This window comes from Balaenoptera borealis (assembly GCF_965194805.1).
Source record: "Balaenoptera borealis genome assembly, chromosome: 7".
Taxonomy (NCBI): domain Eukaryota; kingdom Metazoa; phylum Chordata; class Mammalia; order Artiodactyla; family Balaenopteridae; genus Balaenoptera; species Balaenoptera borealis.
In genome coordinates, this window is record NC_138864.1 from 102,920,841 (window position 1) to 102,946,684 (window position 25,844).

The 25,844-nt window shown below is 38.5% G+C and overlaps 1 long non-coding RNA gene across 4 annotated transcripts; it reads left to right on the forward strand.

Moving 5' to 3' along the window:
* The first annotated feature begins 655 nt into the window (after positions 1-655).
* On the forward strand, positions 656-25,092 carry LOC309632527. Of its 4 annotated transcripts, none has more exons than XR_014246947.1 (3): positions 656-4,043; positions 8,432-20,470; positions 22,382-25,092. It is a non-coding gene; the product is annotated as an uncharacterized lncRNA (long non-coding RNA). The 4 variants fall into 4 exon arrangements; XR_014246948.1 differs by having other exon boundaries at positions 8,432-8,583; positions 12,376-25,092; XR_014246946.1 differs by having other exon boundaries at positions 8,432-25,092.
* The last annotated feature ends 752 nt before the right edge of the window (positions 25,093-25,844 follow it).

Here is a 25,844-nt window from a genome sequence, read left to right on the forward strand (position 1 = left end):
AATGTTTAAAAACATTTCTGTGTTGGTCTTTGCTGCTGCAAGCAGGAGGTTGCAAAGACATATCTGTAAACCCAACAACTCTGGGGGAGTCGTTGGGTGAGAGGATGAGGGGAGTTTAAAAGTAGGAAACAGGAATCTACAATGAAATAACATCAGTTTGAGATTCCTTAGGTTAAGCAGCAGTCATTCAAAGAATATTTGGAACATTGTTCTTCCATGGAAAACACAGGCTTCATTGACCTCAGGGGCTATGAAATTGTCTGAGTAACCAGGTCTGTAGTGATGTAACGGTTCATGTAGAGCCAACACTGACCTTACTGGACTGGCCATATGGGTACAACTCCTAGAGCCACGGAGAGATTTGAGAATTAGGAGATGCGTCCTTTGGAGGACTGTGATATGTTTAGTGAATTGCTGCCTAGTGGCCAGAGGTTCAAGGTTGTAGTCTTTTAGATGTATGGAATGTCTGAGACCTTTAATTACATACCAGAAGAGCAAAAGACAAGTGTATGGAGAACACAGCATGATGAAAACAGCTTAAGAGAAGTTCAACAAGGCAAGGCATGAATGTAATGATAAACAGTAAAAGGCAGCAGCCATATTAGCAGTAGAAGTAAAAGTCTTTCTACCTATGGATCAAATCACACACACACACACACACACACACACACACACACACACACACACCTCTTATATACTGTAATCATCAAACCAAGGAAGACATCCATCCAAGAAGGCTTGCAATTTTTGAATGCTGGCTCTCTAAAAATACCACCAACATTACCTGTTGCTAAAGCAAAGCTGAGTTTGTTGCTTTCCATGGCAAGAGAGCCCTCTATCTTGACAAAGTCTTAATAGCCTCTTGGAATGGGGAGGGCACTGTTGGGTTATTTATGAGATTTTTGGAGTCTGGTTGAAGATGGGTCTTTCAATATAAGGGCTTTATTAGAATTGGGTAACAATTTTGATATAATTGTTTAGGATTGGTGGACACAGCAAGATGAAGGTTTGAGGTGAGGGTTTCAAAAAGTGTTGAGAATAAATAGTAAACTTTTATCTCCCTGGACCAGAGCTTCCTGGAATAGTAAAATCATGCTAATGAAGACAGTCAAATAATTAAGTCACACCATGTAGACAATAAGTCGTAGGGGTGTATGGTCTTGGGTTTGCACAATCTAATGGTGAGGAATCCAAGGGGAGATTAATTTGAATAAGGACAGGTAAAGAGAATGAAGAAGCAGGATTGACACTGAGTTTAGCTAAAATGATGCCCATCCCCAGTGTGTGTAAATGGCGAGGGGAGGGGAGGGAGACTGACAGTTCAATAAAACCAGCTCTGTATTGTATATTTGTAAAACATTTGTGTGCATATGTCTACAGTTTCATTTATTTTACATAATCTCTTCTCTCTTAATTAATTTCTTTTGTTGTATACTAAAGTTCCAAATTAAAGAAATTTTTCTATACGTTGCTTAAACAGAGGTGACTATTAGTGATTGTTGCCAAATGCAGAAAGATCGAAGAGCAGTGCATAAACTTTTTTGAATATAACTGTTAGGGAATCATCATGGAAATCTGCCCTGTTGTTCCTATTCTTTGTCTTCACAAAGCTGCTTCTTTTAAACTATAGTCCTTTTATTCCTCTTTTCTGATAATCTGATTAATGGGGAGTCACATTGGTATCAGGAAAGTTTCCTTTTGTACTTCCTCCTGGTGGCTTTTTTATGTCCTTTTATACGTTAATTTTAATTTCAGCCCTTCTCTTCTGTCCCTGGGATTTCTTGGAGCTCCTAGTTTTCACCAGGAAAGCTGAAGTTTGTTTCTGAAATCTCATTGAGTGAAGGCTCACAAGAAACAGACTTTGAATAAATTCTTTTAATTCATAAAGCTTGGAAAAAAAAGAAGTAAATTGTTTTGATAAAGCTTGCTTAAACAATAAAATTTCACCTTGAGCAATGTTCAAATCAGAAATACTCCCTTTGTGTAATCTTTGTCTGCCTGCATGTGCCTCACCTTGAGTGCCCCAAGGAGACTATTTTCCCCACCCCCATTAATTCCATTTTTTTCTCATAGGAAGTTAGCTTCTTTTGATCATAATATTCCCTTATATTGGTTAGGGGTTTATTGGTAACATAGATGATCACAGTTAATGGATACTACCTCTTGAATACCTACTTATCAGCTGTGAGCTTCACATGTATTATCAGTAATTCCTACAATGGTTCTCTCTTTTTTTTTTTTAACATATATTGAAACTAAGGCTCAGAAAAGTTGCTTGTTCAATGTCTCAGCTAATAAGCCAAAAGCCAAGCTGTGAAGCTGTTTCCACTTGACACTAAATTTCGTTTGCCTTGTACTGTCTTACCCACTATGTTTTCATATTGAAGTCACTTGAATGAGTTGAAGTCGCAGACCTAATAAGAAAAGAAATCAATTTTGTTTATAATTCCAGTGAGTATTAATTTAACAATCCCTAACTCCTCCCTAGTTACTCTCTCCCTTTTGTTACCATGCTTTTTGTTTTAATCATCTATCTACACAGTCATTTTATATCTTTTTTTTTCTCTCTGTACATTTACTTATTTATTTTACCCATCTTTCCTTCTGGTTCCTTTACAAATTAGTAAATGGCTATTTATTTGGACAAATGTGGCTATGCGGAATGGGTTGCTATCTGGGACCAATGTGAGAATGGAAGAAGATGGGGTTAGACAATAGGAAAATGAGTATGGAAGGCAAACGTATCCCTGTGGATTGTTAGTACACGTTTCTAGACATCGAAGTTCAGCAAAACGGCTCCCTGCTGTTCTAGCTGTTAACACCCCTATTCATGGTTACCATGATTTGAAAACCTTGGCTTGGTTCAGTGCAGTGATTTAAATAGATTTGCCTGTGTCCATTTATTTAACCAAGTCCATTTATACCTGGTGGATGTCCAAAACCAAAGTGCAGATTATATTTTAATATTTTCAATATAGAAAAAAAATACCAGTCAAAAAATACGTTGTTTGCTAACCCGGAGACTTTGGGGAAAGATCTATCCAATTTTTCAAAGCCTCGTTTGGCAGTGGGGTGCAGTAGGAGGGTAGCTGAATAAACACCTCAGTCAAAGAATTCCAGTTCTGCGGTGGAAATCAAGTGTCACGAGTGCTTGGACCCTGTTCCGCTTCTTACATTTACTGCACCTACTGCATTCGAGGTATCCTGCTGTGAACCAAGGACGCAAAGCTGAGTACCACGTGGATCTTATCCTCACTGAGATCAAGGTTTCGGCTACAAGGTTCATTTTTAATTATCATGCGCGAGATGGTAAATTCTGGACAGGAAGAAATGTATACAGCACAGTGGGTATGGGGCTCTGGAGGGATCTGGTTTGTTGCATCTGCCAGGACTGCCAGGTCCCGTGCGCACTAGCAAGAACCCAAGTACCGACTTCCGTGATACACAGAGCAGGACAGAACTCTGCTGGTTGTTTGCCTTCAGCTCTTGTCCCACCAGTCAAGAGACAGATTAGTAGGTAAGAGGTAGGTAGGGGTGAGTGGAATTTCGGTGAAACTACATTAACACCAGAAGGCAAGGTCTTTCCTCTTGCACCACAGAGTGTTGTGAAATTCCTTCATTACCAGGAGTAAAGGTAGTAGTATACATTTTATAGTTTAACACCTAGTTATGGCTCATCTTAACATTTTTTTTTCAGTCATTATCTCATTTTGTCCTCAATCTTGTGACTACGGAGCTATTTTTATAATTCATACTTAACAAGTAAAACCAGAAAATGTGAATTGATTGCCAAAACTCACTTTGTTAGTGGCAGCGCTGTTTCTCAGGTAGGATTTGAAAGCTCCTTCTTCCAGACCACACTGCCTCTCTGACAAAAGGTCTCTTCCCCACAGGAGGATTCTAAGTGCCTACCTTGGCTATGAAACAAGCTCACTGATCAGGGCTCTGAAGAGGGGAGCCATTTTCACTTCAATTCCAGAGGACAGGTGAAGGAAGCTTGAATGGTCTCATTAGCCTATAGCCTGGATTTCTTCGACCTTCAGGTGAGGGTGCAGCTCCCAGGACCCAGCATATTCATCGCCTTCCTTAGCTAAACTGCTGGCTCTGTTTCTGGTCACTAGTGACTGCCTGGTGGTTTTCTTCCTTTAGCTGTAGTTATTTGGCTTGACCTGTGTGGTCATGTTTCTTCTGTGATTAGTCATGTTGGTGACATATTGCTATCTTCTGGCTATGACGGCCATAAATAACTCTTGCCTTAAAGAATAGATATTTCTTATATTTATCTCATATCTAAATTTTATTTAATTTAAAATAGCTAAATATAAACATATTTAAATATATTTTTCGTCATTCAGCAAACAGTTATGGAACAATTCTGAGCAATATTTTGTGCTATGTCCCAGACATACAAAAATGAATATGGCAAAGTCTATGTCCTCTTGGAGTTTAAAGTATGGCTTATTACAAAAGATATAGTTGCCTATTGAAGAAATTGGTTATAAAAGTAAAAAGTAAAACAAGTACCTATCACCCATGATACCACAGCCCTTACATAATTACTGTTAATATTTTGGTACGTAGCCTTTCAACATATTATACTATCACTAGAAGGAGGTTATATCACGCATTCCTTTTGCAATTTGTAATTTGCTTTGTCACTTACTGATGGTTAGGGAGTATCTTTCCATGTGATAGTCTGCTACATCATTGGTAATGATGACAAAGGATTCCTTTGTATAGATATTCCGTAATTTGTTTAGCCAGTCCAATTTTGGGCTGCTTAGTTTGCTTCAAAAAACTTTTGCTGTCATGAGCTTCTATGTGACAAGCATCTTCTTCATTATCTTTTTCGTGTAGCCATGTTTATTTACCTAGGACACATTCCTTAAGGTTCAATTGGAGGATCAAAATTATGCACATTTTAAGGCTTTGTTTATTGCTACTAAGTGGGCCTCCAGAAACCTTGCTGGAAACTTTGAAAACTTCTGTGGAATAAATATTTCCCTCTGATGAGACTAAGAAGTCATGACTGGTGGGGGGTTCGGCTTTACGGTAGAATCTTGTGTTGAGAATGTATGTTTGGGGTGTACAATACCATGGGTTCTACCGAGTGGATGGTAATAAAGATAATCTTCGAAAAAATCTAATATGAGTAAATGAAATATAAATGCATTATTTTGGATGACATACTCTTACTTCCATCTCTCCATGTATAAAAATCCTTTGCCTATCTCTCCCTCTGAAAGAGATCCTTCCTTCCCTCTCTCCCTTTCCATTTTGTACACATACAAACATCTCTGTGCCAGATGTAGCACAGCTAAAGTATGATCTTTACTCTCAAGCAGCTCACTGTCTAGTGAAGGAGGTAGATAAATAGAGACCATACAACTGAATAATAACTATTATGACAGAAGAAAAGCACTAAGTGTATTTGCTCACCCAGGAGGGGGACCTGACTCTAATTGGGAGAAGGGTCTTCCTGTTCTCCCAGTATACTAACCTTGACTCCTTAATATCTCTTAACCCTCATATTCATCAGTTATTAGGCCTTGCCTATTTTTACTCTTCAATGTCTCTTGTAAACATTTTCATAATTTATTGTCTCCTTTCCAATTCCACGCTATCACCCTCATCCAGAATTCTACCACCTCGGCCAGGACTATTCCAATAACCCACTAACTGACATACCCGGCATAAGTTTCTTTACCCTCCTGCAATCTACCTTGGATATGGCTATCAGCGTAACCTCCCTAAACCACTACTTTGAAGATCTCATTACCCTGGTCAAAAACCTTCAAATGATTTCTGTGACTTATAGGAGAAAACTTATGTACCTTCGCTTGATCATCAAGGGCAAATAGCGACCTACTTTTCCAACCTTGTTTCTTCCACTCACCTTCAATAATCTCCCTGAGACCCCCATCCTACTTCAGCAAATCCCATCCATTCTCCAAAGCCTGTTCATGTTGATACCATCCTTAAAGCTGAGCCTGACTGCACCTGCCTGAGGTATTTCAGTTGTTGATATGTCACCATAAAGTTTTATCATATACTGCTTTAATTGTTACCCTGAATTTTTCAAGACATCTCATGTTTATGTTTTGCCATTTTGAAAACTCATTTGAGTCACGAATACTGTTGACATTCTTGGAGCTCCTAGCATAGAAACTTAGAGAGCTCATGCAACATCTGTGGATTCTGATATTGATTTAAATGAACTGCTATTTTGACAATTCTCAAACTTCCTTGATTAGATTATATGTAAATAAAATCTAGTCATGTTGATATGAACTAGGTCATGTGTCTCTCTCCTACCCTTCCACATTTTAATTTAATGATCAGAGATAAAAACATCTAATTAGGCTCTGGACAAACTCTTCTTCCATTTCTTCATTCTTTCCTAAGGAATTCTAGGGAGGGGCCCACCTCTTTCTTTCTCAGTACAAGGCTTTACAAATCCCTCTATCATGTAACTCTCTTACCGAGAAATCTTTTTGTGGGAAATTATGGTGGGGGAGGGGAGCAGAAAGGAAGTAGGAAGGGGAAACATATGGAAACATACAGAGCGAGCATGACTGTGTCTGGTCCCTCCCACCTTTCCTCATTCTCACATATGAGGCAAACATAATTATTGCAGCATTCTTTCCTACTAAGTCCAGACTTTGTCTTAGAATCCTGACAACAGAGTGATCTAGGAAGACATCACCACTACAGGAGTTGGTGGGAAAAATGAATCTTACTTGGCAGGAAAAATGAATCTTACTTGGCATTCCCATTCTAGAATGTATATGGGGCATTTATCTCTCTTTAAGCAAATTAGATATACGGAAATCAGCATTTATACACTTATACTCTCATGATTCGGATAATTGTTTATTCTATAAAAGTTCTCTCCATTGTAAGCGAATCCTCACAGTAGAATTTTTTGAGATCACAAGTTTTCCTAGTACATTACATGTATTGTTTGAGTTACACACAACTATTTTTTTTATTTTTTAAATTGTACAATTTTCTTTTTTTTAAAATTTATTTTATTTATTTTACTTTTGGCTGTGTTGGGTCTTCCTTGCTGTGCGCAGGCTTTCTCTAGGGGGCTACTCTTTGTTGCCTTGCGCGGACTTACTGCAGTGGCTTCTCTTGTTCTGGAGCATGGGCTCTAGGGGCACGGGCTTCAGTAGGTGTGGCACGCGGTCTCAGTAGTTGTGACGCACGGGCTTAGTTGCTCCGCGGGCATGTGGGATCTCCCCGGCTTGAACTCGTGTCCCCTGCATTGGCAGGCGAATTCTTAACCACTGCGCCATCAGGGAAGCCCAGTGTATTTGTAATTTTGATAGTTATTGCCAAATTGTTCTCCCAAGAAAGTACATCAATTGCACTCCCACCAGCAATTATGAAAGGGACTATTTCCACACAATTTTGCCAGTGATGTTTTCTTACACTTTTTTGATGTTTGCCAATCTGATATGTGAAAATAGTATCTCATTGTAGTTTTAATTTTCAATTATCCTATTATGAGTGCAGTAGGGCATTATATTAAATATAGAAGAACTATTTGTCTTTCCTTTTCTGTGAACTATCTGTTCATATCCTTTTCCATTGGGTTAATAGGTCTTTTTAAATTTATTGGCAGCAGTTCTTATTTATTAGAGAAATTCATTCTTTGCGCAATGCACAAGACTTTTGGGTCTAAATTTCATGTTCCCACCACTATATTAAACAAATAAATAAAACATCATTTCTAATGATAGTGTCTCCAGAACTTGCAAATCTTTCACATTATTTCTATTTGCATGTAATGATACTCCCTTTTGTTTCTCACCCCACAAGGTTATTTCTTCCCTGTAATTAACTTACAATGTTGATGAATGTCACCTTCTGTCTAATTTTCCTTATTTCTGAAGCATCTTTTGGGGACCTTCCAAAATTCTACCAAGAATAATTTTACCTGTAAGAATACTCCTTCTTACCAAGAGGCATTTCCCTTTTCTGAAAATTTTTACCCAAATATCTGGAAACAAATTAACTTATACATTTTAGAATTTCACAGTAGCATAGATCTCTTTCCCAAATCTAAGCATTTTGGGCACCCAGATTTTTCTGGGTATGTGCGACAGCAAGCTGTATTCCCTGAGCTCACGCCTCCTCACACCTAACTGGTGGCAACTATCCTGTTCCTGCTCTGAATTTACCTCCATAGGGTGGTCTACCCCTCCTGTCTGCTGGTCCATTGAGTCTGTCCCAGAAAGAAACTGTTGCACCACTTTTTCCCATGCCCTCCTTGTCCACAGAAGGATTTTAGTGGATTATGGTTAACCAAATACAAATTCTGAAAACATAAAGAACAGATTGTAATAGACAACCCCTTTGTTTTCAAGTTATTCATGTGGCTTTTCAGCAATAACACAAAGCTCTCTTTGTCTTTGGAAAACAGAAAGAACCTCTTAACTCACCAAGTATTTAAATCTACTCAATATGATGGGTGGGCTAATGCGTGAATCCTGACCTGGTACAAAGGAAGTGCTGTGAAAAACTCATTCTCGAGCCATATATGCTGCTAAATTTGCCACCATAAACAGTACTGAGGTAAAAAACTGAGAGGGATTAAAGAATGTTCAAAGATTCACAGTGGGAAAAGTTCATGTAGTTGGGAACTTAACTATAAAGAAAGGCATTAGGACCCAGGGTTATTTAGTCTGCAAAAGAGAAGTCTCCAGAGTCCTTTAATAATGTGTTTCTGGGTCATAAAATAAACATGGAAAGGATGGTTACATGTTCTTTATCTGGGGATAAGGGAAAATGAACACATAAAATATGAGGAAAAATATAGGCTAGAAACAAAATAACACTTTGAATATATTCCATATTTAAAAATAAGGATGTGCCCTTTTCTCTACATATAGTATAATTTAATAAAAAGTTAAAAAAAGAAGTTCTGATTTTTGTCTGTGTGGGATGCCTCTGGAATAGTCAGAGAGCTAGATGGTTTTCTGAAGCTTAGTGGTAATGAATGTGGCTCTGCCATCAGATTGCTTGGACTAAATCCTAGCTCTGCTGCTTTCTTTTTGGATAACTTTGGGTAAACCTCTCTCCTCGCTTGTCCCAGCCTCACTTTTCACTTCTAAAATAAGGATGATAGCGTTGTTATGAGGATTAGGTGAGATAATGTACGTGTCCTAGTTTTGATTTGGTTTTGTTTTAAAAGGCAGTACATTCAAATATTAGTGGTCTAAACAAGAGGCAAATTATTTTTCTCTTATGAATAATTTCCAGTAGATTTCTGGGGTTATGTGGTGCTACATAGTTCCTGGTACCCAGGTCCTAGCTCATGTGGTTGCCCTACTATGTATCATTTTCATTCCTAAGTATATGTCTATTCTAGCTATCTAGTTATTGTCTGCATTCTAGCCATCAGGAAGGATGAAGAAAAGGCTCTTGAAAACACTTCCATTCCCAGCCCTTTGGTTACAATTTAGTTGTATGATGACTCCTACCAACAAGGGAGATTGGGAAGCTTAGTCTTTTTCCCAAGCAGCTGGGTACTGATTTGTACCCAGCCACAAATCAGTGGTTCTCTTAGTATAGATGATAGGGGAATATAGTTGGGGAGGAAGAGAAAGAGGGCAGATATTTCAAAATAGCTAACAACTTCTGCTATAGGGTACAAAATGCTTAACACAGAATCTAACAACAAATAAAAGCTCTTATGACTGCTATCATTTCAAACTCAGATTTATATGTATAGGATTCAATCAGCTCTTTTCACCTGGGTGTTCCGCAGGCACTACCAACTCAACATTTCAAAAAATGAAGTCCTTATGTCACTCTTTATTGTCTCTCATTATTACCCACTCAGAGGAAATCTGCTCTGCCATTCTTGTTCTTAGTCTTGGATAATGGCTTCACCACCCATCTACCTTGGAGTCTCTCTCTACTACTTCTTTTTCTTCACTCACTCTATCTTAGTTTCAAAGACGTGTCAGTTCTTCTTGGGAAATGTCCCTCAGATACAGACTCTTTTCTCTACTCTCACTATTCATTATCTTAACTTCACAAGTCTTTAGAATGTGGTTTACAAGGCCTTTCATAGTCTGACTCCAATTTATTTTTTAACCTACACATCTTGTACTCCAGCTACTCTGTGTTAAAAACATAAAACAAATATTTATATTTTAATTTTTCTATGCAAAATTTGAACAAAATATTTATTTGTTTAATAAAGGGTTTAATTTTTTAACAAAGATAGTGATTAAAAACCTACATGAGCAACCAGTTTTATATACAGTCAATGCAAAATCAGAAGGTATTTTCTGAATGGGGCGTCTCTATATGTGTCTCAACAAGTGAAAAAGTTGCCAAGAAATAAAAACCATGTACATTCTTTATCACTTATAGTCACTTCATTTACAATCTTCCCTCCAAAGCCTACAGACTCACAGGAAAGTGAGAACATTTCAGAGTTACCTGCTTCTGCTCCAACTTTACCCCCCATACTCTGTTAAAGATTTGTGAATGACCCATTAAAAAAAACAAACTTGCTTTGTAAGCAGTTGAGCCCTAGCTATTTGGTTGTTGTAAGTTCTTAATCATTTTTCTTTCTAGTCTGTTAAATATTCAGACTCTTTTCTTTCACTGGGATTCAAACGTTCATAAGACTTTGAATCCAGAATTTGGAATCTGAATTTTGTGCCTGTGTCTTATCTCTTTAACCCAACGGTCCATTCGAAAAGTCATTTTCGTCAACTTAGAGGACCCAGTGCAGACTCTGGCTATATATATCTAACTAGATGAGGATAAAAGCTAGGGCACTTTAGTGGTTAGAAGTTTAGGCTCTGGAGTTGGAAGGCTATAATTCTAGCTTCATCATCACCTGGTCATGTGACCTTGGGCAAGTTCCTTAGTACCTTGGTGCCTCTCTAAAATGGGGGTTAGACTAGTTTTATACCTATTTCAGAGTTTTTTCTTTTTTTTAAGATTAAATGGGTTAATGTTTGCCAGGCTCTTAGACCAATGCCTGGTTTATAGCAGATACACAATAAATGATAGCTTTCTAACAATGCCATTGTTCAAGCTACTGCTGTTTGTCTGTAGTGTTTGTTTCTCCAGGCTTAATAGTCTCTCACTCAGGTGCTTAATCTTTGAGCTCTATTTTAGATTGCCACATAAAACACAGAATATTCATAAAGCACTATCAATTGGTAATATTATTATTCCTTAAATTGTAGATGCAGAAATAACTCAAAATTGTTAGAAATTTTCCCAGGTCTTAGAGTATCTAAAAGTTAGAGCTGAGATTTGAACCTAGATCTGTCTGTCTCCCAATGCTGAACCTTTTCTACATTATCAGACACTTGGAAATTAAGGCTTGAATTTAGTTTGAAATTCCAATGGCTGTATTTTCAGGGGATTAAAGACAAAATGTCAGTTAGTGCTGAAATTGATATCCGTTGAATTCATGAATGCTTTAATTTATTCAGTATCCCTCTTCCCCCCAAACAGGCATAACCAAAAGCTTATAAATCTAACCAAACTGACATTAAATTATTTCCTTTCTGAACAATGGCCAACCTTTCCCCTGACAACAACAACAAAAATCTTTCATTCTCTGATTTCTCATTCTTTGTTTTTATACAGTACAGTGTGGTTGTTGTTATTATTCTTATTGAGAATCCAGGTCTATTGATAATCAATTACATTTATTGTGTATATATTATGTCATAATGTGCTAAACTACCCACAAATAATTTTATTTAACCCACTCAATAATCCAGAAAAATAGTGGTTCTCAATAGGGACAATTTTGCTCTCCAGTGGGCAAGTCTGGAAAGAATTCTGATTGTTCCAACTGAGGGATGTATTGGCATCTAGGGAGTAGAGGCTGGGATGCTGATAAACATCCTACAATGCACAGGATAGCTTCTTCCAACAAAGAACTAACTGGTACAAAATGCTGATAATGCAGAAGTAGAGAAACTCTGCTATAAAGTCTTATGACCTCTGTATTATAGAAGCAGAAAGCTCAGAGAGGCTAAGTAACTTGCCCAGAGTTATAGCCTATCAATGTCAGAGCCAGGCCAAGAACCTAGATATATCTAGCTCAAAGTCCATGTTTTTCCCCATAGAGAGGCAAAGATAATTTCAGTTTAGAGAAGGCAAAGATTAGTACATATACACCCAAACCATAAATTTACCTTAAGTGATAATTAAATGAAGACACATCATTATCAAATGAAGTCTTTAGCAAAAGCTTCTGACCTTGCTGTGATACCTGAGGTTAATGTCTAGAGTAGTTGATATAGAGAAATAAAACTGTAATCATGTTAGAAAAAGGGGAATCACTTTTTTTCCCCCCATTTAATCACTTCTTTTTTGTTTCAGAAAATGCTGTCACTGGATGTTAAAATGATGTCAAGTGGATGAAAAAAGGCATAGGCAATCAGATAAAATTATTCAGGTTTCTGGGGAAAAGGATCATCAAATAATGCTCCATCATGGCTTCACTAAAAATAGACACTTCATAATGGAACCAAAATTGATACCAAGAAAGACTTGATATTATAGTGGTAAACTGCCTGAAATGCTAAACAGTCTTATAAATAAGTTAGTTGCTGTTTAGAAAATACAACTAGAGCATTTGGCTTACTCAAAAACAGGACTGCCTGCTTGCAAGGCTTATTTTAAAGGAATCGCTTTGCATTTTATTCCCTATCCAGCTAACTATAGCATACTAGGGGATATATTTATAATCTTATATATGTTCTCATGTAAGCACTTTATAGAGACTGAACTTAAATATTTTAGAATTTTGTCCATGAAGAGGAAATCATACTTCCTCTACCATATCCATAGTAATTCCATTTAGTATTTCCATAATAGCAAGTGGCAGATGAATATATATGAAAAGTGAAGGACAGGTCAGATGTTATCCCTATATTTTAGAACTTCCGGGGCAGGTGGGATGGTGACATTTCTATCTGCAGGGCGGGGTGTAGCTTTGAAGATGATGTATTTAGACCTAGAAGACTTCAAATGTAATTCCCTGATCCACCTAGACCAGTTTCCAGTGCCCCGACCAAGTATTTCTAGAACACCTGATAACTCATTTTTCAGAGCATTTGCCAACATCTTTGTTTTTTATTTCTGGCGTCACTGCGCAGCTTGTGGGATCTTAGTTCCCTGACTAGGGATTGAACCCACGCACTCAGCAGTGAAAGCACAGAGTCTTAACCACTGGACCACCAAGGAATTCCCTATTTTTGTTTATTTCTTTTGGACTGTAAGCTTTGTGAGGACAGGGTTTGTGCTAACTTTTGTAGTATTTGATATTTCCTTACTGAATTTTTAATGGAGTTTTCCTTTTAGGTACACGTAGTTAAAAGAGATCTGCAGATAATACAAACGAACACCAAAAGGGGAGGAAATAGATATAAGTATTTGTGTACACAGAGAAATGGAAGCTGAGAGAACAGAAGAGAAAGGACATAGATTGAAATCAGAAGTGGAATAAGAAGCTAAGGATAGATTTCCAAGAAGCATTCATAGTGAACAGGCCACTAGAAAACAAGGGGCCCTATTTGAAGGTACTTCTGAACCCACCATAGTTCATAGAATAAGAGATGAGCAGGGAACTCAACACTTTTTCTTCCCTCTGCCTAGATTGTGTAGTTCTCACCTACTCTGGTTGAAACGTACTCAAGAAAAAGAGAGGACTTTGTGAGATTATTTTGATTATTGCTTCCCTGTTGGAGGAGGTCACTGAGAGGGTGTGACCACAAGTTGACCTGTGATCTGGACCCTGGCGATTGGAGGCTCCTCACCCTCACCCTTGTCCTTGGAATGTACGTTCTGCCTACGGTTCCCACAGCGGGAGCTATTTTCAAGGACACAGCCTTGAGACAGTAATGTGCTGTTGAGACCATCTGGACTGGATACATGACTGAACTTTGTTAAGAACTCTATGCAAACTTTTAAGATTCTGGCAGGTGCCTGTGGAGATCTACTCATCTTGTGGCTGCCCAAGACAAGCCTTGTACATAAATTCTCTTGCTTATTAAACCCACCATTAACTAATCTGGAATGATCTGTCTCCTTCCTTGGTCTCTTCTTGCCCTCTGTGTACGGGGACCAGTTTGCAAACCAACACTGTGCCTTTCCATTTTGGAATGAATAGACACCTAAAATGTAAATAGTTGTTCCTGGGCAGAATTTGATAGCTTTTGGTATTTGTAACAATACAATTTTTTTAAACTTCCTTATTCCTCAAGGAAATTTTGCTTAAACAGGTTTTGGGTACATTTTGGCTTGTTGGAAAATATTTTAAATTTATTTCATACAAACTTGACCTTTTATTTATAACATATTATTAGAATAAAGTATTAGAATAATACTTTGAAAAATAAAAGTGTGATGAGTACAAGGAACTAAAATACAGTAAGCCCCCACTATAGCTCACTTTGCAAAATCAGGTCACTGAGGAAATATGGACTTGGAACTCCTGAAATATGTGAGCAGGGAGAAGTCTCTGAAAGGTGAACTGTAATGGGTAATTGGAATCTCTCCATCTTAACCTGCTCAGTGTATTAGAGCACCTTGAGAAGTTGTTTTCACTGACTGATTGTCGTCTGAGTGTAGAGAGAACTTAATGAGTCCCAGTAAATGTGGCCACAGCAAAATTCTGTAAAAGAATAGAGTCCATGGGGTTAAACCCATTGCCATTGCTGAGTTTTGTGTGGTACAAGAGCTTGTGACTGGGTAAGTCCCCCGGTTGACCTTTGGTGTGACAGACTGCTTTTCTCTGCTCCAAGCCACAGACTTGCCGTTGGCCATTCTGGATATCAGACTCTTGTCAATCTCCTGCTGCTTGAGAGCTTGAGAAAACCCTGTGCTCTGGAGTGAGGAAGTGACTTGGCCAGGGTTACCCAATTGATTGGTTGCTCATATAAGTCTCCAGTTCAGATGTCTGGCCCCTCAGTTTAGTTCTCTTGCTCCTACACTGTGCTGGTTCTATAATGTGCCAAAGAATGAGTAACAGAATGAGAGAGGAATGTATAGATTCATTCTCACTCTAAGGATTACAAGACAGAGTATCTGCTTCCTGGTGGGCTACAGAAAAAACTGTCTTAAAACAAAACAAAACAATGAAACCAACCTGTCTGAGATTTTGAGTAGAGATCCACATTAAGATTTAAAATCCAATGAACCTTTTTGGTGACATTTTAGAAGTATCCTGAAATAACAGACTAAGCACACACTAATAGCATGATAAAGTTTAGTTCACATAATTTAAAGGCTGATAGAAAAAAAGGTAGTGGTGTAGCTAAGAAATTTAGAAAATTTACTGGGCCTTTCTTTTTTGTGTGTGTGTGTTTGTATGTGTGTTTCATCCATCTGAACAGAAAAATAAAACCGTAACATATAACTTCAGAAAAAATAGCCCTAGAAATATTTTGAAATGTTGAAATTTATAGCCTTCTATTACTGAGGGTGGCTCAGCGTCATCTCTGAAGATACTGAGGTGTAACTAAGATTTAGAAAGTGAAATGTATAAAACATTAGGAGTAAATAGAAAGAAGCCAGTGAATCTATTCTATTTCATCCTACAAAACAAAAAAAAAGCAAAGGGTTTGTTCCACTGTCCTTTTAAAAAGTTCTGATGGAAAAGTTGAAAGGAAAATAATAGTCTAAGATAGGAAAACACCGGGACTTCCCTGGTGGCACAGTGGTTAAGAATCTGCCTGCCAATGCAGGGGACACGGGTTCGAGCCTTGGTCAGGGAAGATCCCACATGCCTCAGAACAACTAAGCTCGTGCGCCACAACTACCAAGCCTGCGCTCTAGAGCCCGTGAGCCATGACTACTGAGCCTGCGTGCCACAACTACTGAAGCCCGTGCGCCTAGAGCCGGTGCTCCGTAACAAGGGAAGCCACTACAATGAGAAGCCTGCACACAGCAACAAAGAGTAGCTCCCGCTCTCTGCAACTAGAGAAAGCCCGTGCGCAGCAACAAAGACCAACGCTGCCAAAAATAAATAAATTAAATTAAATTTTAAGAAAAAGATAGGAAAACACCAAAAGGAGTTAGTCCATGTATTAGTTTTGTATTGTTGCTATAACAAATTACCACAAACATGGTGACAGAAAACAAAAATTTATAATCTTACAGTTCTGTAGGAAAGAAGCATGACATGAGTCTTGCTGGGCTGAAATCAATGTGTCAACAGGACTGAACTCCTTTCTGGAGTCTCCAGGGGAGAACCAGTTTCTTTGACTTTTCCAGTTTCTTGAGCTGCCCACATGTGTTGGGTATCTTCCTCCATCTTCCAAGCCAGCAAGATTGCTTCTTCCTGACTATTATTCCATAGTCACATCTCCCTCTGACTCTCTTCTGCCTCTCCCTTCTACTTTTAACCACCTTAGGATTACATTAAGCCCACCTGGACCAACCAGGATAATCTCCCCATCTCAAGGTCCTTAACCTTAATCACATCCAAAGTCCCTTCCTGCCATGTAACATTACATATTCACAGGCCGTGTTCATCATTGTGTGGCCATTATTCTGCCTACCGCACTCCACATAGTTAATATTACCAAACGTTACACAAAAATTTTAACTGGGCCTCTTGTAGTACATTTAAAAATTATTTCAAATTAATATATGCACATGGTTAAAAAAATAAAATGGTATTGAAGGGTTTACCCTCACCCTCAACATCACTCTCTAGAACAGGGGTCCCCAACCTCCAGGCCATGGACCAGTACCGGTCTGTGGCCTGTTAGGAACCAGGCCTCACAGCGAGAGGTGAGTGGCAGGTGAGCGAATGAAGTTTCATCTGTATTTACAGCTGCTCCCCATCACTTACGTTACTGCCTGAGCTCCGTCTCCTGTCAGATCAGCGGTGGCATTAGGTTCTCACAAGAGCGTGAACCCTACTGTGAACTGCACATGCGAGGCATCTAGGTTATGCGCTCCTTATGAGAATCTAATGCCACGTGATCTGAGGTGGAGCTGAGGCAGTGATGCTAGCACTGGGGAGCGGCTGCAAATGCAGATTATCATTAGCAGAGAGGTTTGACTACACAGAGACCATAGTCAATCAATTGCTTGCAGACTCATATCAAAACCCTATCAGTGAGTGGCAAGTGACAATTAAGCTGCATCTTACGGAGTAGACTGGACATAAGCAACACACTTCGGGTGTCACTGTCTCCCATCACCCCCAGATGGGACCGTCTAGTTGCAGGAAAACAAGCTCAGGGCTCCCATTGATTCTGCATTATGGTGAGTTGTATAATTATTTCGTTATATATTATAATGTAATAATAATAGAAATAAAGTGCACAATAAATGTAATGCACTTGAATCATCCTGAAACCATCCCCACTGCCCCCTGGTCCGTGGAAAAATTGTCTTCCACAAAACCGGTCCCTGGTGCTAAAAAGGTTGGGGACCGTGCTCTAGAAGTTACCCCTTTTACAACTTCAGTTCTTAGTTATTGTGGTGGTTGGCTCCACATCTCCAAACAAATCCTGTATAATGCTGTTCCTTGACTTAACCTTAACACTTTCTAGCGACGGCTTGCTATGAGGGATGAGGATTTACCTCCCACTACTCTCCCACCTGTCACCACTCCTCAAGTAACTTTCTAAGAAAGGGAGTATGGAGGTAAATTTGTCAGTGCTTTTAGACTTAAAAGTTCTTTATCATTCCCTCCCACTTGATTTGACTGGGTAGAGAATCCTAAGTTGAAAAAAAGCTTCCCACAGAACCTCGAAGGCATCACTCTACTATTTTGTGTTGCTAATAAAACAAACACAAAAGCATCAGTGCTTCTGATTCTAATTTCTGTGTATGCAGTCTTCTTTTCCCAAATGTCTCTGGAGCCTTTTAATATCTTTTAACCCTTGGAGTTCTGAAGTTTTATAATAATGTGCCCAGGTATGGTTCCTTTTAAATTCATCCTATTGGTAGCAGGTAGACCCTACCAGATTGGAGCTATGTGTCTCCTTTCATTTCTGGACAATTTTCTTGTTTTAATTCTTTGATAATTCCCTCTCTTCTCTTTAGAATTCCTAATAATTGGACTTCTTATGTTGATTCTTGATTTTGATGATTTTTCTCATTTTCCTCTCTTTGTTTTCTTTTGCTTTTAACCTCTTGGAGAGTGCCTGTGCTTTGTCTTTCAAATTCTGAAATCATTTTTTGATTTGGGAAATCATTCAATTAATTCCTGAACGCACTTTCTTGTTTGTTTGGTTGTTCTTTTTTCATAACTTTGTGTTCTTGGTCTTTGGATACAGTATTTTCTACCTGAGGACACTAAAGTTTTACCTAAAGCTCTCTTCTGCTTCTTTAATACTCTCTCTTTGTTTAGGGGACAATTTTCTATTCATCTTGGTCTTGCTCTGTTACCTGCAGCCTCTGCTCTATTTTCTGATGCTCATTCCTTGTCCATTTATGTTTACAACTGAGAGAATTACAAGGTTGATGGTGTGCATTGTATGTGAAAGAGATTTGTTGGCTGGAAGTCTTACAATATAGTGAGAAGGAGGTGAGCCAGTTGCCTTTTCTTTTGGCAAATACTAGGAGGAAGGCTGTGCTTTCTGACATCAGTGTGAAATGCCTGACCGTGGGTTATCCTAGAAGAGAAAATGGGTGTCTGATTGTTTTATATACAGGTCTTCAATGAATTTCCTATTTTCAGCTCCATTTTCTCCTGCCCTTTCTTCTGCCTGCAGTCTCTAATCTGAAGCATCTCAAGATTTCTGCTGGGCAGGGTGTTTTCCATATCTGTTGCAGCTCCCTTCTCTTTTGTTTTGGGCTACAGCTTTGGCAGAAAATATTCTTTCCGAGTTTCCATATTCCAGAAATATGTTGAAGTACTTTTTTTAGATTGTCTTTCTCTTGTTCTTTTTAATTATTGTGTTTTTATGATTTTAGATAATACTTTATTATAATCTTATCAAGGTCCCCAGAGGAATAGAAGTTGAATAAGTGAATAAATGGACTCTGAGTGAAAAATTGTTGCCTGCCGTATCAGTAAACTAAGGATGTTGCAGCCATTAAGTCATCACATTACAGCCGCCCCTGACGTGAGTCCCAAGGAAACTGAGGATGGAGACAGGATGCCCCCTCATCTAGCAGTCAGCCACTCCATCCACCCCCAGTGATGCACCCTGAGGAGACTCAGGAAAAGAAAGCATGGGATATGGCCTCAGATAGCTGAGGTGCCTATCAAAGGAAGATTTCAATGAGTCCAGACTTTTGCATCTCCCCATATATAGAAAAGTGCTAAATTCATTAACTTGAGATGTCTGGTTTTCTTCCATTAACAGGAATTTTTTGATGTTCCGGCTACCTGGTTTTTGTTGCAAAAACTCCTATATATTCTGGCTCTTCCTTTACCTCTTTGGAAAAGTCCTTTAGAGCTATCTGAGAGGTCTAGTGCTGGGCTTGAAGTCCTCAGAATATCTGCTGAATAAATTATAATTCTCAGCTTTTAGGTTGTGCATTTTTTTCAGTTGACAGGTTTAATCTTCCATTTTGTATTAAAATATAAATAATATACAATGTTTGGTTGAAATTGGTGGAGGAACGTATTGGACCATGTAGTAAAAAATTCATTTATGATTCTGTTGATCCCTCACCTGTCTCAATTAGCTTAGATCTCTGTCACTTGGATTTTATCTGGAAAGGAGAAAAAAGGCATAAGAATACATATAAATGCTGTCCTTAAGTGATGCAGAGCCATTAAAATTCACAGGTAGCACCTAGTTTTTCAGTCCTGCTATTCCCCTCACTTTCAATCAAATCAGAACTTTTTAGACACATCTAAGAATATAAAAATCTCCTCTGATTTGGATTCTTTTGCATTTTAAGACTCTTTTTTTCTACAGAGACTTCTCAGATTTTTGTAAAATAGCCTCCATTTTGGTGTCTCGGTTACAGTTTGATGAGGGGAGAAAAACCACTACGAATGATATAGAATGGATTTATTGTAGCAGTTAGATTGTACAAAGTTGTGGGAGACTCTGGAGGACAAAGGTCCAAAAAGTGATGGTTGGAAGATCAGAAAAAAGTCACTAATCATCATGAAGGGAAACTGGTGAAGTAATTTCTCGAAGGCCCCTCTACATATGGTGGTGGGCCTGAAGTCACTGTAGGTCAGCAGGACAAGTTGGTGGGAGAGAAATTTGGACCTGAAGTAGGGGAAGGAGAATGGAAAATGGGACCCATGGGGACAAAATGGAACCTGAGGAGGTAAATTGGAACACATGCCAGCAAAGGGAACCCTGTTTGACTCTCCTAGCATCTAAGTCTGGCAACGCGGGTAACCTAAAGAAGAAACTGATGCTTTTCACATCTTGTTGCACACATGCCTGGTCTAGGACTCAGAAAATAAAAAGGAAGAGAGCTGGTGGGAGCTGGAGTTGCTATGGACCTGCTGCTGTTCCTTGTCAGGGAGGTGAGCAAGCAGGTGAGGACAAGGTACATGAGCTATAGCAGTGCCTGAGGCACAATCTTAGGCTCTAAGCAATTATCAACTAGACACACTGAGTTTGCTGTTTCTGTTGATGTCCTCATGTACATGTTGGTAGGAAGCTGGAGGTTGTACCCAGAGACTGTATTATTAGAATCATAAGTTTTTTAAAAATTAATTAATTAATTAATTTTTGGCTGCGTTGGGTCTTTGTTGCTGCACACGGGCTTTCTCTAGTTGTGGCGAGTGGGAGCTACTCTTCGTTGCGGTGCGCGGGATTCTCATTGCAGTGGCTTCTCTTGTTGCACAGTACAGGCTCTAGGTGCGTGGGCTTCAGTAGTTGAGGCATGCGGGCTCTAGAGCACAGGCTCAGTAGTTGTGGCACACGGGCTTAGTTGCTCCGCGACATGTGGGATCTTCCCGGACCAGGGCTCGAACTCGTGTCCCCTGCATTGTCAGGCGGATTCTTAACCACTGCACCACCAGGGAAGCCCTAGGATCCTCAGGTTTTGAAATAGAAGAGTTCTATGGTTAATAAGATTCAGAAAATGCAAGATTAAGATCCCAAGATTTTAGGAGATTAAGGAACTGTGAATCTAGGACTTTAGGCTGTTGGATAAATCATCTAAGTGGACATTGAAGTCATACAATATGATGACTGATATTTTGAAAGACTAGTGCCAAAACCACCTAGGTATTGACTAATGGCAGTAGATGGCAGAGAATAAGGGCTGGATAACATGTCTCAAAGGACAAGAGGTTTGTTTGCTTTTATGAGAGGAAGAGGGAGAATAAACTATTTAAAACTAACATGATGTGCTAGGGGAATGCCATTTCTTCTCTAGTAGATAAGCTTATTTTGTTTTTCTTTGGAAATATGAACTTTATATGTTTTTGGAGGAGCTATCAATTTTGGTGTCCAGTCTCTCAAATCAGTGGCATGTTTATCATGTCCCAGGCGGGACCAGAAGTATAGTATTCTCCATAGATAGTGACTGGACCAAAGAATAGTTTTGTGACACACACTATTTCAACTAGAGTCCTACATTGTAGACATAGTTCTTGAAAAGAGGAGAAAGATGATGTAATCTTGTGGTTATCAGTAGCTGTCTTGCCCACTGTCTAGAAGAAGATTGCAATAGAATCATGAAAAAATTAATTCAAGCTGGCACAAGTGGAAATAATGGCTGAAGGTTGGAGGGATATTTCTGATATCGTTTGTGTCTTTGAAAATACCTCTCTTCAGTTATGTAAGTTCATATGTCCCTTTTTTTAACCTTAAGCTAGATTTGAGTTTGGGCCTCTATTACTACCAACCAAAAGACTATTAACTAATATACTCCTTCCTACACCTCATCACTGTGGCCTTGGACTATGTGAGTTGTGAGAGAACAAAGAGGACTGTAGATGGTTAAGAATCCGCCTGCCAATGCAGGGGACACGGGTTCGATCCTTGGTCCGGGAAGATCCCACATGCTGCGGAGCAACTAAGCCTGTGCGTCACAACTACTGAGCCCGCGCACCTAGAGCCCATGCTCTGCAACAAGAGAAGCCACCGCAATGAGAAACCCGCGCACAGCAACAAAGAGTAGCTCCCGCTCGCCGCAACTAGAGAAAGCCTGCGCACAGCAACCAAGACCCAACGCAGCCAAAAATAAACAAATAAAATAAATTAAAAAAAAAAAAAAGAAAAGAGAACTGTAGAGAGAGGGATCCTCCAGGGAAAGTGAAGTTTCTATTAAAGAGTACAGAGTGCTTATTTACAGTGGGATGGAGCTTTAGAGGCCATGATGGAAAAGGTTGGAAGCCTGGGAAGTGTGAGAAGGAGGGTGAAAGGAGAGGAAGTAGAGAATAATGAGGGGCTAAAGTAAACAGTAGTCCCCTCTTATCTGTGGTTTTGCTTTCCAGGGTTTCAGCAACCTGCAGTCAACTGAAGTCCAAAAATATTAAATGGAAAATTCTAGAAATAAACAATACGTTTTAAATTGCACGCCATTCTGAGCAGCATGATGAAATCTCACATCGCCCCGGGGACGTGAGTCATCCTGTGTCCAGAGTATCCCGCCCATTAGCGTTAGTCGCGTAGTAGCCCCCGCAGTTATCAGATTGACCGTCGTGGAATCCCAGAGTTTATGTTCAAGTAGCTCTTATTTTACTTAATAATGGTCCCAAATCGCAAGAGTGGTGATGCAGGCGATTCCTATATGCCAAAGAGAAGCAGTAAAGTGCTTCCTTTAAGTGAAAAGGTAGAAGTCATCAACTCAATAAGAAAAGGAAAAAAATCATATGCTGACGTCACTAAGATCTACAGTAAGAACAAGGCTTCCATCCGTGAAAGTGTGAAGAAGGAAAAAGAAATTTGTGCTAGTTTTGCTGTCACATCTCAAACTGCAAAAGTTGTGGCCACAGTGTGTGATAAGTGCTTAGGTAAGATGGAAAAGGCATTACATTTGTACAATAAGATATTTTGAGAGAGATAGAGAAAGAGACCACATTCACATGACTGTTATTATATTACATTGTTATAATTGTTTTATTATTATTGTTGTTGTTAATCTCTTAGTGTGCCTAATTTATAAATTAAGCTTTATCATAGATATGTATGTATAGGAAAAAACATAGTACATACAGGGTTTGGTTCTATCCACTGTAGGCATCCACTGGGAGTCTTGAAATGTATCCATTGAGGATAAGGCAGGGATTAATCTATGAAAGTTCTTTAGAAGAATTAAAGTATTGTATACATAAGGTATAAAATTATCTTAAAGTCATGACTTTAGTGACAGCATATATACATTTTTTTTAAATTAAAAATGCCACTTATCTGACCTATTTAAACTAGTCAGATTCATAGAAACAGAACATAGAATGGTGGTTACCAGGGCCCCTTGTAGGATGGGGAAGTAGGAGTTATTTAATGGGTTATAGAGTTTCAGTTTTGCAAGACGAAAAAGTTCTGGAGATCTTTTGTACAACAATGTGAATATACTTAACACTACTGAACTGTACACTTTAAAATGGTTAAGATGGTAAATTTTATATTACAGGTTTTTTTTAACCACAATTTAAAAAAAATGAATTAATTAGTTTAGTTAACACAAGTTCTTACATAACACTATGAAGGGTTAAGCTGTTGAAGAGTACCTGGAAATAAAATAATCAATCTCACACACACACACAAAAAGAAACAATGAGAAGAAGCTATATTTTCAGAGCAGGCATAATGTTTGTTACTAAATATTGAGTTTTAGGTATAGTTTCTGCTTCAGGGAACTAAACTGTAAATTAGAGATGGAGACAGATCAAAGGTCAGGAAGGAGACTGGAGAGAAAATATCACAGTTAATAACTAGCTGATACCTTAGTAAAACAATATAGGACAGACAATTGGAAACCAAGAAGTTGGACTCACTCCGGAATCTCAATGAAAGGGAAAGGAATGAATGGTTGAATGAAAAAAAAAAAAGCAGCTCCTGAGCAGAAAATGATTGCATCTTCAGTGTAATTGTTTCCATGAGAGGAGTCCCTTGGCAAACTCTAGGAGGAAATTTGGGGTGTGATGTCCTAGAAGTGAAGAGTGTCTGATTGCTAAGCTTGCTCAGAGAATATATATATATATATATATATATATATATATATATATATATATATATATATATATATATATATATTTGTTTGTACCCTTAAAATAAACTCAAGAAATTTCTAGACTGAGCTAGATCTACTTCTGGAGGTCCATCTCCCTGTTTTACAGAACATTAAAGAACCTTGACTTGCTGTGATCTGACTTTGATTTGTTCAAGTTCACACAACTAATAAATGGCATAGTTAAATCCTAAATCTCTGGATGTTATTCCTAGTACTTTCCCTAAATGTGAGTCTGACTATCTGCCATGCTGTATGACTGGAAATCATTGTCTGTTCATCTTCGTACCACCAGCGCCACCACCATCATCATTAGCAGCAGCGGCAGCAACATCATAATCATTTGCTATTAAAAAAATAGCCAGCAAAAGATAGGACAGGGGTTATTAAAGCTATAAGTAACCTCAGCACAAAATTAGGTAATAATCTGTCTTTTACTTTTCATATATTCTTGGATTAGAAGAAGGCATATTATAAGAGAAATGGTACTATCCAAAACGATGAGTGTAGAATATCACTTTAAGAATTTATCCCAGGGAACTCCCTGGTGGTCCAGTTGTTAGGACTCAGTGCGCTTGTTGCCAGGGCCGGGGTTCAATCCCTGGCTGGGGAACAAAGATCCCACAAGCCGCGTGGTGCAGCCAAAAAAAAAAAAAAAAAAGAATTTATCCTAGAGATTCTCACAAACGTGTGTCCCAATATGACCCAGTTCTAAATACCTTCTTACTCTATATGTTATTTTGATTCTTGGAAAATATGTCACATATTGCCAGATTAGAAGCAGGCATGAGACATGTTGAGTGATAATGCAGCCTTTCCACCTCGAAGTTCACTCTCTTTTTATGAGCAGAAATTTAAATATTCTTACGTGACATTCTGTCCTTCTTTTCTCTTTCTTGGTACCTCTACCCTCTCCTCCTAAGAACCCAAGTTGCTCAAGTTTAGGTTGGAGAAGCAAAACCATTCCCCTTTTTTTTTTATAAAAGCATTCCATTTATTATGTTGTCTCTGAATTAACCTAATAGGTCGGGTGACCATATAATTTATAGCTTAAACCGAGACATTTTGCATGAAATGGGGGCATTATCAAGATTACGCAGTATAACTGACATAAACAGGCGTTGTCCTGGACACAGTGGACCGTATGGTCACTCTATTTGTACAGCAAGACAAGGTTTAGTCTATCTCTGAGAGCATCTTTTCAGATAGAATCTAATCATCTATAAACTTATGAAACAGAGTGATGCGATAATGTGCAGAATTCTTGGAGGTAGAATGTTCAAATAGTTGGGACTGGGTCTGTGAACTGAGTTGTGAGATTTTCAGAGCTACCATTGCTTCATAAAGAGCTAGATGAAATTAAAATGGAGATGATTGTTTAAGCTTTTTTAATATTTGTTTCAAATGAGCATTTAGATGTTTGCTTATTAATATTGCTATTGTATTTTTGTATAGCAAATAGGGAAACAATTTAGAAACATGCTTAAGCATAAATAAGCAAGTGATACTTCTGATTCTGGTGTGGATTCATATCAGAATACCTGCAAATAATTTCTGAAGTTGACATTCATTATATATACCTAAACTTTCAGATATTCAAATATATTTAAAATCAGATTATTCAAAAATCAGGTTATATGGGAATTATCCTTGGAAATGATAATTCAGAAATTATCTTTTGCCTTTGAACCTACAAATAGAATAAATTAGGTTTTGCTAGTAATTCC